Raw genomic sequence first — 13,770 nt, 5'->3', positions numbered from 1 at the left:
TATTTTCTAAAAATGTGTTGTAAAATAGTCTATGACGCCATTTTTATGGAGATCATGTGTATGGTCTAATGATTCCATACCTAATTAATTATCTTCATTATTATGAGAATGTCAATAATTTACAGATTGTTATCACATATAAATATCATTACACAATATTATTATATGTATATATTTTTTTAATACAATTACTATAAAATCCAAATCCAAATTCTAATACAATCCAATCCATTACAATTAAACTCACATAAGTAATTATTATAAGGTACTACCAGGTCGATGGTCCACGTATATTTTTATAATAATCTGACAAAATATAAAAAAGTCCGATTGAAATAAAATGCAAAAAATATATATAACATTGTTTAAATAATAACTGTAATTATATCATCTGTTTTTAGATTTTTTATCAATATATAATTACAGTGACATCTAGATAAGATGCCTCGAAGATTCATTCAAATTGGATTGTAATTAGAATTAGATTCTGATATAATTTTAACCTATATGCTTTGTAATTCGGGGAATAGATGGCTCTATGAAATCTAAACTTTTTATGACATCCCCCTTAAGTGGCAAAAAGTTCGTTCTTGACGTTGGCGGTCGCGGGATCGAATCCCGTGTCTGGTAAATTTACATGGTGTTTTTAATGTGTGTTTGGAATGAGAACATGAACCAAATAGAATAAGTGAGTGACTCATACCTAACGTGACCATTTATTTTTTCCCCCAAACCGGGACACCTAAACAAAAAGGTAGGTACCTACTTACCGTTTTAGACACCTCACACTATCATACAATACAATTGACAGGATAGTAATGTTCTCATTTCCCCCATATTTTTTCATAGTAGGTACATATTATTTTATTTATTAATGAAAACTACATACAGGAATGAATACATGAAAATTTATTAGGTGTTTTCCCAAGAAAAAATTTTCTTAAATACTTGATTTCAAAAACGAATGAAATTCTTGGCAGGATTTGATCGAATTTACTTTTCTAATCAACATTGCTTTAAGGACATCTACTTTCACTCGTCCACAACTTGTTCGACGATACATCAGTGAAACGGCAAATAATTTTCAACTATAGGCGCGACGAAATTTTGGACTCGCTGGCATTCGGAGAGGGAACGTCGAGGTGTGAATACGTCAATTTGTTTCGTGATGGCGACGGGGGTATTAATTCTTAAATCGTGTAAAGATGACTAAAAACGTTACCTATTTACTTGAAAAAGAAAACATTTCAATGAATATATTATTATTGTTACTAATAGAACAACAAACAGAACATTAAACGGACGCATATTGGATTTAAATGACAAATTATATTTCGTGCGGCATGCGTCATTTGCACCCGCGACCCGCAATCCGCGCATCGCCTAGCCACGATCTTTTTAGACAATGCCTCAACTGAGGTATAGCCTTAATAGAGAAGACCCTTACTACTGGTGCATTAGTGCCGAGCAGACATAAGATAATAATATATTCAATAATATTATACGAACATTCTTGTGAATCTCTCTTTTTGAAAACGGGACATTTTGGCGTCCCGAAGCTATGTTCGGGAACACCGGTGAAAACGAGACGTCTGGTCACATTGCTCATACCTCGTTATGCCTTGTTCGGACTGAGCCAGTGATTTAGTGAAGTAGCGAGTGATTTGGTAAAAAACCGTGTCTGAACAGACAAATTTAGTCCAGTAGTTTAGTAAAATGGTCAGTCAATCCGATCCATTTTATTCTATTATTTCTGGCGAGTAGCGATCCCCACCACCTCTCCAGTGCTCGAAATGGAAAATTTCACGAACAGGAACGCTGTATAATTTTCCGAAACTAAGTACTTATGCTAATCCTTTCTTTACGTACGTACGTACTTTTGATATAAAAATGCAACAATAAACTTTAAACTTCTTACGTAGATCTATATTTGGCAGGTTGGTAAGGATTGTCAGCGCCGCAGGCGAAATAATCTTGTTTTAACAAAGTATACCGTCAAAAATTGTATTATTCTTTATTCTTACTTTATCTACCACTATAACCAGTGCATGATACCTTTACCACCACTCGTCACTGATTATAACTTATATTACTGTCTCATTTGGGATAGATAAGTTTGTAATTAATTAGTCATAACAAACAACATATCCACATAAGTACCTTATAGATTCAAATTAAAAATTTATTTACGTACTTATAGAAAATTTTACAAATTCCATTTAAATACGAGCACAGAATATCAAACATCAAGAAATAGTATTTAGTGTTTAAAAAATAAAGAAATAGTATTAGAAAAAACAGTAAGTGCCTACCTATACCAAGAATTTATAAAACAACGTTCACATAAACTCGTTCTCACGCAGGTGGAATATACGATTATCCGAAGCGATTTGGTTGAACATAGTTATTTCCTGCCCAATTATCATTAGCAATTATTGCACCTTGGCAGAACAAACAACTTAGATTATCAAGAAAGTTATAAAATAATATATAATAAAATCAATACTAAGTACCAATAATGGCAGAGTTCTCATTTGTACTGGGTAGATATAAGTTGGAAAAAGTACGTAGCCTAAATACCTAGTTCTCTTTTTAACTTTCAGAATACAGTATGTAAGCATACGTCTTGAGAAATCAATCGGATAAAACCATGGATAGTATCCACTATCCACACAGCTTTAAAGGATTCTCAAAGATTTATTTTGAACCTTCTCCACTATAAGGGGGCATAAGGCCGTACCTACATCTAATAAAAGTTTCAAGTCATCCAAACAACGTAAACATAGCATTATTTGTAATTAAATTACCAATGGTGTGTCATTTTCATTTATATAAGATAAAACATGACGGAAGGTGAAACTCAGGTTGCTAAGCGCGATTCTTATAGAATAATATAAAATTGTCATTAATTAGTACCTACTATATTCAACATTATAAGGACTAATATTGTATTGTATGCATGGTATGTTACAATGGTGATGCTTTGGTTACCATTATTGTAATATACATCTACCACCGTATTTATTTAATAATCTATGACTTAACACCACCTAAAATAATTAGATGTCCGCACTGGACACATAGGTACCTAATTTGTTAGTACCTACTTATTCTAAACGATTTAATCTATGTTGTTCGTCCTTCCCTACTCACATTATTATTGCCATGGAAATGATAATAGGTACCTACATACAATACAGATATTATGATTGTCGTACATTTTTATTGCAGGATATTCCTATTTTTTTTTTAAACAAATTTATAAACAAAAATTAAGTAAAAGTTCTCTACACACTACCTATGTATTATTTCTATTATTTTTAAAGTCACAAGCTACAATGCATGTAATAATAATTGTAATACAATAGGAACGTCCCAAATAAATAAACTCTGCAGAAGGCTATTCAATATTTTCTGCCCAAACCGTCAATGGCCCAAACACATTTTTGTAGAAAAAATCATATTATTCATTGTAAAAATTGGGGTTTACGACTTATCATAAATATTTTTTTAACACGAGTCAAGTTGTTGAGATGATAATAATTATTGAATCACAGAACAGATGTTGCCACTGTATTGTCCACCGGAAAGAATTCCTAATGTTTTAGCAGATTTACACGAAGTACCTACTACGTAATTAAGCCTTCATTATTTTTATAAATATCCACAAAATTATCAAATTGTGCGTGTGGCCAGAATTATCTTAAATCAGATACCAGCGACAATAGTATATAGGTATATAATAATATTATATAATAATATAATTATGTAAAAATGGCGAATTTGTATCCCACAGGAAAGTACTTATTAAAAACGATAATTGTAAGGGTGATTATCCACTTAGTGTTACGAATAAAAAGCGAATTTAACATAATAGACTTTTTAAAATATTATATTATAAAGCCTATTATAAGGACAGTATTCATCCACAGGTAATTAATAAATAAATGTCAAAGGTTAAAAATCCTCCTCCTGTAAAATAGTATTTTGGTTAATTCGCCCATTTTACAATACACCGACGATATAAAGGTATTCCTATCGCCTGCTGAGAATTTTAACCAACTTTTAAGAGAACAAATTGTTGTTAAAAAATATGTTCAACACAAAGTTAAAATTAAAACACAAAACTTACCAGAAGCAACAAAATTCACTTACAAAAAAGTATACTCATCATGACCTATGGCAAATAAATGAATGAATGTAGTAGTTATATCACAAGATTTATTGTACTATAGTCGCAATTCAACAATAATGTAAATTACAAAACAAATGTTTTAAAGATCGTAAAGATAGGGGTTTACGACACGTCATAAACTTTTTTTAACAAAAGTCAATTGTTGAGATGAATACCATCTGTTGCCACGTCAATGGTTATTGGAGTGAATTCCTAATGTAATGTGGTTTTTGCAGATTTACACGAATTACCTACTACTTTATTATACCTTCATTATTTTTATAAATAACCACTCAATATCATTTTTTAAATGATCAAATTGTGTAGGTATGTGGCCAGCGTTACGTTACCTGCGACAAAATATTTTTCAATAGTTTCGGTTAACACGTTTCGCCTGATGACATTTTTGACCAACTTTTAGAACATTTTTTTAATAAAAAATCAAGTTAAACACACAGTTAAAATTAAAACACAAAACTTACTAGAATGCAGCAAAAAAAACACCAAACTAATAATATAAACAATTTTGTTTAGAAACGTATTTATATCTTAAATAATACAAAATATTTTAAAAGGCAACTAATAGGAATATTATAGCGTTATTGCACGAGTCAAATTATCAAACTTTTTTGTATTAATTTATCCACCGAAAACACAATTCATTCACCCGAAAATAAATGGCGAAGTAATATTTTTTGTCACTCCGAATAAAATAATATAATAAATTAGTAGGCAAGTAAATTAACAATGCGTAATAGTCAAAGGTAAGATTGTATTGAGATTTGAAATGTTTCATCCTTTAGAAATTATTAAACAATGTATACTTTATTTTTTAAGAGTTTTCAAATAGTGTCGGCACAATAGGCACATTTTTTTGGGTAATAAAGTAATTTACGCTTGCAGCTGGTTGTTTCTTGTTATTTAGACAATGCATTTAGGCATGGACATATTGACACAAAATAAGAAGGTTGAAAGAAATTTAGGGATGTCATTATTTTTATTTTTAACCCTTGCACGCCCGGCATAACATAACTTCGTTAATTTTTAATTTTGAGAAAAACTTTAAAAGATACATTCATATATAATTATCTCAATCTAACGAACCGCAACGCAATTTTAAATGAATCCACGAGCCGGAACGGTATATTTTGGAATTCCACGAACCACAACGGCGCTCCGGTGCGTTCCTGTCCATTCCGAGCGCTGCACCTCTCACTATATACTAAACAAGCCACAAACCAAGTCTGAACAGGCGAGTGCATTAGTGTTGTCGGCTGCCGTAGGAATGGCACAGCTATATTTATAACATCTATGGGCACAGCGTTGAAACAAAGATTACTACTCGAAAAAACATAACTTATATTATTATACTTCAATGCGACAAAAAGTCGCGAACGTGTGTTGATAGATCCGTAGATAAATGGCGATATTTCACAGAAAGCTTGTTGTTATTGAGGATAGGTAAAGAGGTACACATTATCTTATGATTATTATATATTATATTATATTATTATATATAATTATTATATTCATTTATTATTCCGTTTAGGTACATTGTACACTCAGTATGAAGGATATTATGTCATGTCAGTAGGTAGTGTGGATAATTTGTTGATTAAAACTTTGATAAATAATGGAAATATTTCACAGAAAACTTGTTGTTATTGAAAGTAGGTAAAGACGTAGGTAGGTAGGTACACATTATCGTAGTGTTCATAAGAATAATAATTATAAGTTATATTCATTTATCATCTGTTTATATTTTTTATAGTCAGTAAGGACAATGGAGCATAAAATCAGGGGCGGATCAAGTCAAGCGGACGCCCTGAGCGGTAAAAATTTCGGGCCCCCCAAATTCAAGTTAGAAAAAAAGTTTTATGCGTAGAAACACTCATTAATTTATTAACATAAAATATAACAAAGGTAATAGAAATAAAATAAAAAAAACATGTTTTAAATAAATTTTCGTCTTGCAAATTCGTCAATTATTTTGGCAGTGTCAATTCGGTTTAAAATTTCTTGCTCTATATACAAAATTAAATCTTTTTCTCCCATAGTACTTCTCAAATAATTTTTTGCACGCTTTAAAACAGAAACGATCTTTCACCTGATGCGTTAGATAAGGGGATTGTTAAAAAAATATTTCTACATTTGGGAATGTGTAAGACATTTCTTTGGCGGTTCGATAGATGTCTGGTGTGGTTTTAATATTGTGCATAAAGTAAGTACCTATTTATTACCTAAACAAACTACAAAAATACATAGGTAAGCATACAAAAATTTATGCAACCACAAAAATATAATAGGTAGGTATCCTATGTAAAATAGTATTCATCATTAGTATCAATAGGAATTTGGAGCATAAATCGATTTAATTCAACAACGCCGTTTTTGCATAGTGTAATTTGAATTATTTTTGAAGTTACGACAGACGGCAGCACTCTCGTGTCGCGCGAATGGTGTCCGTTTGAAATATCCGTCGTTCTCGACGCTCTGTTCATTTTGACGCGTCACTCACTAATGAACTGTGTTCGGACACTTTTCAGTTACTAATTCACTAATTCACTCGCCACTCTACTATATCACTCGCCCAGTCCGTACCGGCCTTTAGGTTGAGCAAGTAAGTAGCTAGCATTCATTTCACGGGAAATCAAGGTCTTTTAACACAATCTCCACTCGGTGGAAGCCCACATAAAGAAATAACACGTACCTATTTCGTTATTTGTCATACATCGTTGGGGCTTCCCACATTGTTGGTTACTTGTAAATTGTACGTATTACATTTCACCGTAGCATAGATCGCCGTGAGCTTTCTTATCGGAATGAGATGAAAAAAATACGCGTTGTTCGTGGAGCATTGCAAACAATAATGTTCCAATTTTATTAGATCCTAACCTAACCTAAACGAATCTCAAGTAACCTAACTTAACATAACAAGTATATTGGCTATTTTCAAAATTTGTTTGCCGCTGGCTTCCTGTAAGTAAACCGACAAGAACCGTGTTTTATATTTATACACGATTTTTTACTCAGTACTATTCGACCCAAAGAGGTTGGACAGTCTTTAATATACGACTATATATTTCCGATAAAACATTTCGCGGTATGTGAAATACGGCAAACTGCATACGTACAAATTTCCGGACACGCGACATTATAAACCGACGCTTCAGCCGCTCGGCCAGTTAATTGAAAAATATGGGTGCCGGACGAAATCCCGAAGGCCGAAATCCCGAATGCCGAAATCCCGAATGGACGAAATCCCGAACGGCCGAAATCCCGAATGGCCGAAATCCCGAATGGCCGGAATCCCGAAGGCCGAAATCCCGAAAAATAAAAAAATATAAACAGTATTAATTTTCAACCAGCGGTACCCCAAAAGGCGGCGCTTTTTCTCGATTGTACAATTTAACTAGATAATTAATATAGATAGTAGTATTAAAAACTATTATTAATTATGGAATGAAGCAAAAACATAATTTTCAACCAGCTGCACCCCAAAAGGCGGCGCTTTATCTCGATTGTATAATTTAACTATATAATTAATATAGTAGTATTAAAAACTATTATTAATTATGGAATGAAGCATAAAAATAATTTTCAACCAGCGGTACCCAAAAAGGAGGCGCTTTTTCTTGCGTGTGTAATTTACCAAGATAATAAAAATAGTTTTATAAAAACTATTATTAATTATGGATTGAAGCATAAAAATAATTTTAAACCAGCGGTACCCAAATAGGCGGCTCTTTTTCTTGCGTGTGTAATTTACCATGATAATAAAAATAGTTTTATAAAAACTATTATTAATTATGGATTAAAGCATAAAAATAATTTTAAACCAGCGGTACCCAAATAGGCGGCTCTTTTTCTTGCGTGTGTAATTTACCATGATAATAAAAATAGTTTTATAAAAACTATTATTAATTATGGATTGAAGCATAAAAATAATTTTAAACCAGCGGTACCCAAATAGGCGGCTCTTTTTCTTGCGTGTGTAATTTACCAAAATAATAAAAATAGTTTTATAAAAACTATTAATAATTATGGATTGAGGCATAAAAATAATTTTCAACCAGCGGTACCCAAATAGGCGGCTCTTTTTCTTGCATGTGTAATTTACCAAGATAATAAAAATAGGTTTATAAAAACTATTATTAATTATGGATTGAAGCATAAAAATAATTTTCAACCAGCGGTACCCAAATAGGCGGCGCTTTTTCTTGAGTGTGTAATTTTACAAGATAATAAAAATAGTTTTATAAAAACTATTATTAATTATGGATTGAAGCATAAAAATAATTTTAAACCAGCGGTACCCAAATAGGCGGCTCTTTTTCTTGAGTGTAAAATTTACCAAAATAATAAAAATAGTTTTATAAAAACTATTATTAATTATGGATTGAAGCATAAAAATAATTTTCAACCAGCGGTACCCAAATAGGCGGCTCTTTTTCTTGCATGTGTAATTTACCATGATAATAAAAATAGTTTTATAAAAACTATTATTAATTATGGTATGTAGCATAAAAATAATTTTCAACCAGCGGTACCCAAATAGGCGGCGCTTTTTCTTGAGTGTGTAATTTTACAAGATAATAAAAATAGTTTTATAAAAACTATTATTAATTATGGATTGAAGCATAAAAATAATTTTCAACCAGCGGTACCCAAATAGGCGGCTCTTTTTTTTGCGTGTGTAATTTACCAAGATAATAAAAATAGTTTTATAAAAACTATTATTAATTATGGTATGAAGCATAAAAATAATTTTCAACCAGCGGTACCCAAATAGGCGGAGCTTTTTCTTGAATGTGTAATTTTACAAGATAATAAAAATAGTTTTATAAAAACTATTATTAATTATGGAATCAACCATAAAAATAATTTTCAACCAGCGGTACCCAAATAGGCGGCGCTTTTTCTTGAGTGTGTAATTTACCAAAATAATAAAAATAGTTTTATAAAAACTATTATTAATTATGGATTGAAGCATAAAAATAATTTTCAACCAGCGGTACCCAAATAGGCGGCTCTTTTTCTTGCGTGTGTAATTTACCATGATAATAAAAATAGTTTTATAAAAACTATTATTAATTATGGATTGAAGCATAAAAATAATTTTCAACCAGCGGTACCCAAATAGGCGGCGCTTTTTCTTGAGTGTGTAATTTTACAAGATAATAAAAATAGTTTTATAAAAACTATTATTATTTATGGTATGAAGCATAAAAATAATTTTCAACCAGCGGTACCCAAATAGGCGGCGCTTTTTCTTGAGTGTGTAATTTTACATGATAATAAAAATAGTTTTATAAAAACTATTATTAATTATGGATTGAAGCATAAAAATAATTTTCAACCAGCGGTACCCAAATAGGCGGCTCTTTTTCTTGCGTGTGTAATTTGCGAAGATAATAAAAACAGTTTTATAAAAACAAACTATTATTAATTATGGAATGAAGTAAGAAAATAATTTTCTATCTCAATACACATTATTTTTTTAAATGTCCCGGAAAAAAACATTCCCAGAAGAGCTAAAAAGTTTCTCAACTTTCATTCATCTGAATAAAAGTTGGCAACCCTTCATACAATTTATCATACTTACTATCAAATGAACAAAATAATTAATGGATACATATAATTAAATCCTTATGAAGCACATTTTTAGATTATGTTTATAACCAAAAACTTTGGTAGGGCCATGGAATAGTGATTCCAAACGGGTATCGGAAACAATTAAGAAATATACTGCAGAATTTCATTCTATTTTCTTTATAAATCATAGAAATTCTGACAAAAAGTAAAAATAAACTTTTCCCACATTTTTTTTTATACTACTAGTATGTTAAAGTAAAGATGTCGCTTGTGGCGCAATTTTATTTGGTATTAAAAAAACTGTACTGTGAAAAATATGTACGCCATAGCATATTATATTTTCGATGAATGTTTATCATTTTTTAGCATTTTCTCCCTGGTGAATTATCTTTTATGTTGAAAGTTCACTGTTTTTGTGGAATATAGCAGCACTGGCTTTGCATATTATGAGGCTGTTAATTTCAAAGTTGGTAACCTGCATATTCCACCATTTTGAGACACTCGCAAACAACAGCTGTCAAGCACATTTAGGACAACAAATAGAATATTTTATTTTTGCAAACATATTAATGATAAATTAGGAAAAGCGAGTAGTAAAATAAAATATCATTAACGTCATTAGAATTAATAAAAAATCATGTATAGAGTTGATATATATAAAAAATGGAGCCTGATGAATGTATTCAACTTTGCACTCGATTTCCTGTTTAATTCTATTTAACTAACAATCGGAGCTGGATTTGATATTTTATGAAAATACATATGTACGATGGAATTGTACTCACAGAAATTGAGTCAAGAACAATACAAATAAAAGTATTTATGAAGGTTACCGACTTTGAAACTAATAACCTAATATTATTTATGTTGATTGAATTATTTCAAAAAAATGCAATTAACAGTGTGACATAATAAGTCACTAAAGATAATGATTATAAGGAAGAGTTTATATTTGCTATCATTCAGAATAATTTTTATGGCTAGCAATTCAATAAAATCAATGTGAAATCGCTATTATATGATACATATAAAAATGTCCCTCTAGTAATCTAGTTGGTCAAAACTCTGATGTGGTTAAATTAATTATTAAATTAAAAAATGGATAAAAAACGATAATTTGAAAGTCCGAATGAAGTTATATGTCAACCAACATGTTAAGTATTTTTCAATGTACTGCGAAAATATTATAATTTGAAAAGTGTGCCGTGACATGAAAAAGGTTTGGAATCACTGCGATAAAATTAAATTTTCTTTAACGTTTTTGTACATAATTATATTTATTTCATATCATTACTAGTCCAAGTCGACCCTGAGTCTCGAAAAAGTCGCCAGTGTTAAGCTAGATTTGATATAAATAAAAGAGATTTCACGATTTTCAAAAATGAAATATAGAAAGTATGATTTATTCAAAAATATTTTTATTAAATTCAACAAACTTATCACACTACATTTAAGTGATAAAAATACCGATAAAATCTGATACCTATAATAATCAAAGACGGGTGTTGAACGAGCGCACATTTTACGACGGTTTTTTTTAAATTGTGAGTTTTAAGAAACGTACATATTGATTAGTTAAAATACAAAAAAATGTTATTTAATTGGATGCTAGGTTTTAGAGTGGTGAAGGGTGGAAGTGAGCTGTTAGGATCTGACATAAATGATGCATATTAACTTTGTCAGTTACACGTATTTGTTTTTATTGAACTAAGACTATTCCCACAATGACCGCGTGGCTTAAGCGTCGGTCTATAGCTTTGTGGGTCCCAGGTTTGAATCCTGGGTCTGTACAAGTACACATATTGCCTTTTTAATTTGTGTATGAGTCAGAGTATGGACCTAATGAGTTGAGGAAGTGGCTGACATCCATTTCTCGTAAAAAAATAAACCTGGATCGGACATGGTTGAAAAAAGAAAGAAAACTTACAGATTGAGTTTGGAACATGACTACGTATTAACAAAGCTAATGAAAATGTTATGTATACCTGATAATTATTAATAAAAGACAGCTTTATCACTTTCGTTCTCAGATAAGACCACATTGAACTGTCCATCATCAGAAATCAAATTCCGATAAAACCTATAATCAATATACAAGGCTTGTATTACAAGCGCATTTGATAATTATGATTAGGTTATTATCCATCTAAAATGATATTTAAAATGAAAATTATTTTTGGGCTTCATTCCATAATTAATAATAGTTTTATAAAACTGTTTTTATTATCTTGGTAAATTACACACGCAAGAAAAAGAGCTGCCTATTTGGGTACCACTGGTTTAAAATTATTTTTGTGCTTCATTCCATAATTAATAATAGTTTTTATAAAACTATTTTTATTATCTTGTAAAATTACACACTCAAGAAAAAGCGCTGCCTATTTGAGTACCGCTGGTTGAAAATTATTTTTATGCTTCATACCATAATTAATAATAGTTTTTATAAAACCATTTTTATTATCTTGTAAAATTACACACTCAAGAAAAAGCGCCGCCTATTTGGGTACCGCTGGTTGAAAAATATTTTTATGCTTCAATCCATAATTAATAATAGTTTTTATAAAACTATTTTTATTATCTTGTAAAATTACACACTCAAGAAAAAGCGCTGCCTATTTGGGTACCGCTGGTTGAAAATTATTTTTATGCTTCATACCATAATTAATAATAGTTTTTATAAAACTATTTTTATTATCTTGTAAAATTACACACTCAAGAAAAAGCACCGCCTATTTGGGTACCGCTGGTTGAAAATTATTTTTATGCTTCAATCCATAATTAATAATAGTTTTTATAAAACTATTTTTATTATCATGGTAAATTACACACGCAAGAAAAAGAGCCGCCTATTTGGGTACCGCTGGTTGAAAATTATTTTTATGCTTCAATCCATAATTAATAATAGTTTTTATAAAACTATTTTTATTATCATGGTAAATTACACACGCAAGAAAAAGAGCCGCCTATTTGGGTACCGCTGGTTGAAAATTATTTTTATGCTTCAATCCATAATTAATAATAGTTTTTATAAAACTATTTTTATTATCATGGTAAATTACACACGCAAGAAAAAGAGCCGCCTATTTGGGTACCGCTGGTTGAAATATATTTTTATCCTTCAATCCATAATTAATAATAGTTTTTATAAACCTATTTTTATTATCATGGTAAATTACACACGCAAGAAAAAGAGCCGCCTATTTGGGTACCGCTGGCTGAAAATTATTTTTATGCTTCAATCCATAATTAATAATAGTTTTTATAAAACTATTTTTATTATCATGGTAAATTACACACTCAAGAAAAAGCGCCGCCTATTTGGGTACCGCTGGTTGAAAATTATTTTTATGGTTGATTCCATAATTAATAATAGTTTTTTATAAAACTATTTTTACTATCTCGGTAAATTACACACGCAAGTTAAAGAGCCGCCTATTTGGGTACCGCTGGTTGAAAATTATTTTTATGCTTCAATCCATAATTAATAATAGTTTTTATAAAACTATTTTTATTATTTTGGTAAATTACACACGCAAGTTAAAGAGCCGCCTATTTGGGTACCGCTGGTTGAAAATTATTATTGTTTATATTTTTTTATTTTTCGGGATTTTGGCCTTCGGGATTCCGGCCATTCGGGATTTCGGCCATTCGGGATTTCGGCCGTTCGGGATTTCGGCCATTCGGGATTTCGGCATTCGGGATTTCGGCCTTCGGGATTTTGGCCTTCGGGATTTCGACCCAAACCCGAAAAATATATTATACCTACAAATAACTATATTTTATTCAATGAAATATTCAAATTTAAGAATGTTACAAGAGTTAGAGCATCTTGGCGCGAATCCCAGGGTACGCGGATTCAAATCCCGCTGGGTGTCGTATTTTTTTAGAAAGATTTCATATGAAGCGCATAGTTTCAAATCCCCAAAAAACGGTTTCTGAGTTTTTTTGAGTTAGATATGTATTTAGATGGATTTATTTACATATATTATGACGTATATTAT

The 13,770-nt window shown here is 30.8% G+C and overlaps 1 protein-coding gene across 1 annotated transcript in view; it reads right to left on the bottom strand.

The window, feature by feature from the left end:
- The window catches only part of LOC147069511 (uncharacterized), a 71,195-nt gene that overhangs the window by 49,682 nt on the left and 7,743 nt on the right, over positions 1-13,770 (bottom strand). The gene's annotated exons all lie outside the window — the stretch shown is intronic.

This window comes from Rhyacophila brunnea, unplaced genomic scaffold (genome assembly GCF_057557595.1).
Source record: "Rhyacophila brunnea isolate RB1 unplaced genomic scaffold, BYU_Rbru_1.0 scaffold_23, whole genome shotgun sequence".
Lineage (NCBI taxonomy): Eukaryota > Metazoa > Arthropoda > Insecta > Trichoptera > Rhyacophilidae > Rhyacophila > Rhyacophila brunnea.
The sequence above is the reverse complement of the archived record's forward strand: the minus strand, read 5'-3'. Positions and strand labels throughout refer to the sequence as shown.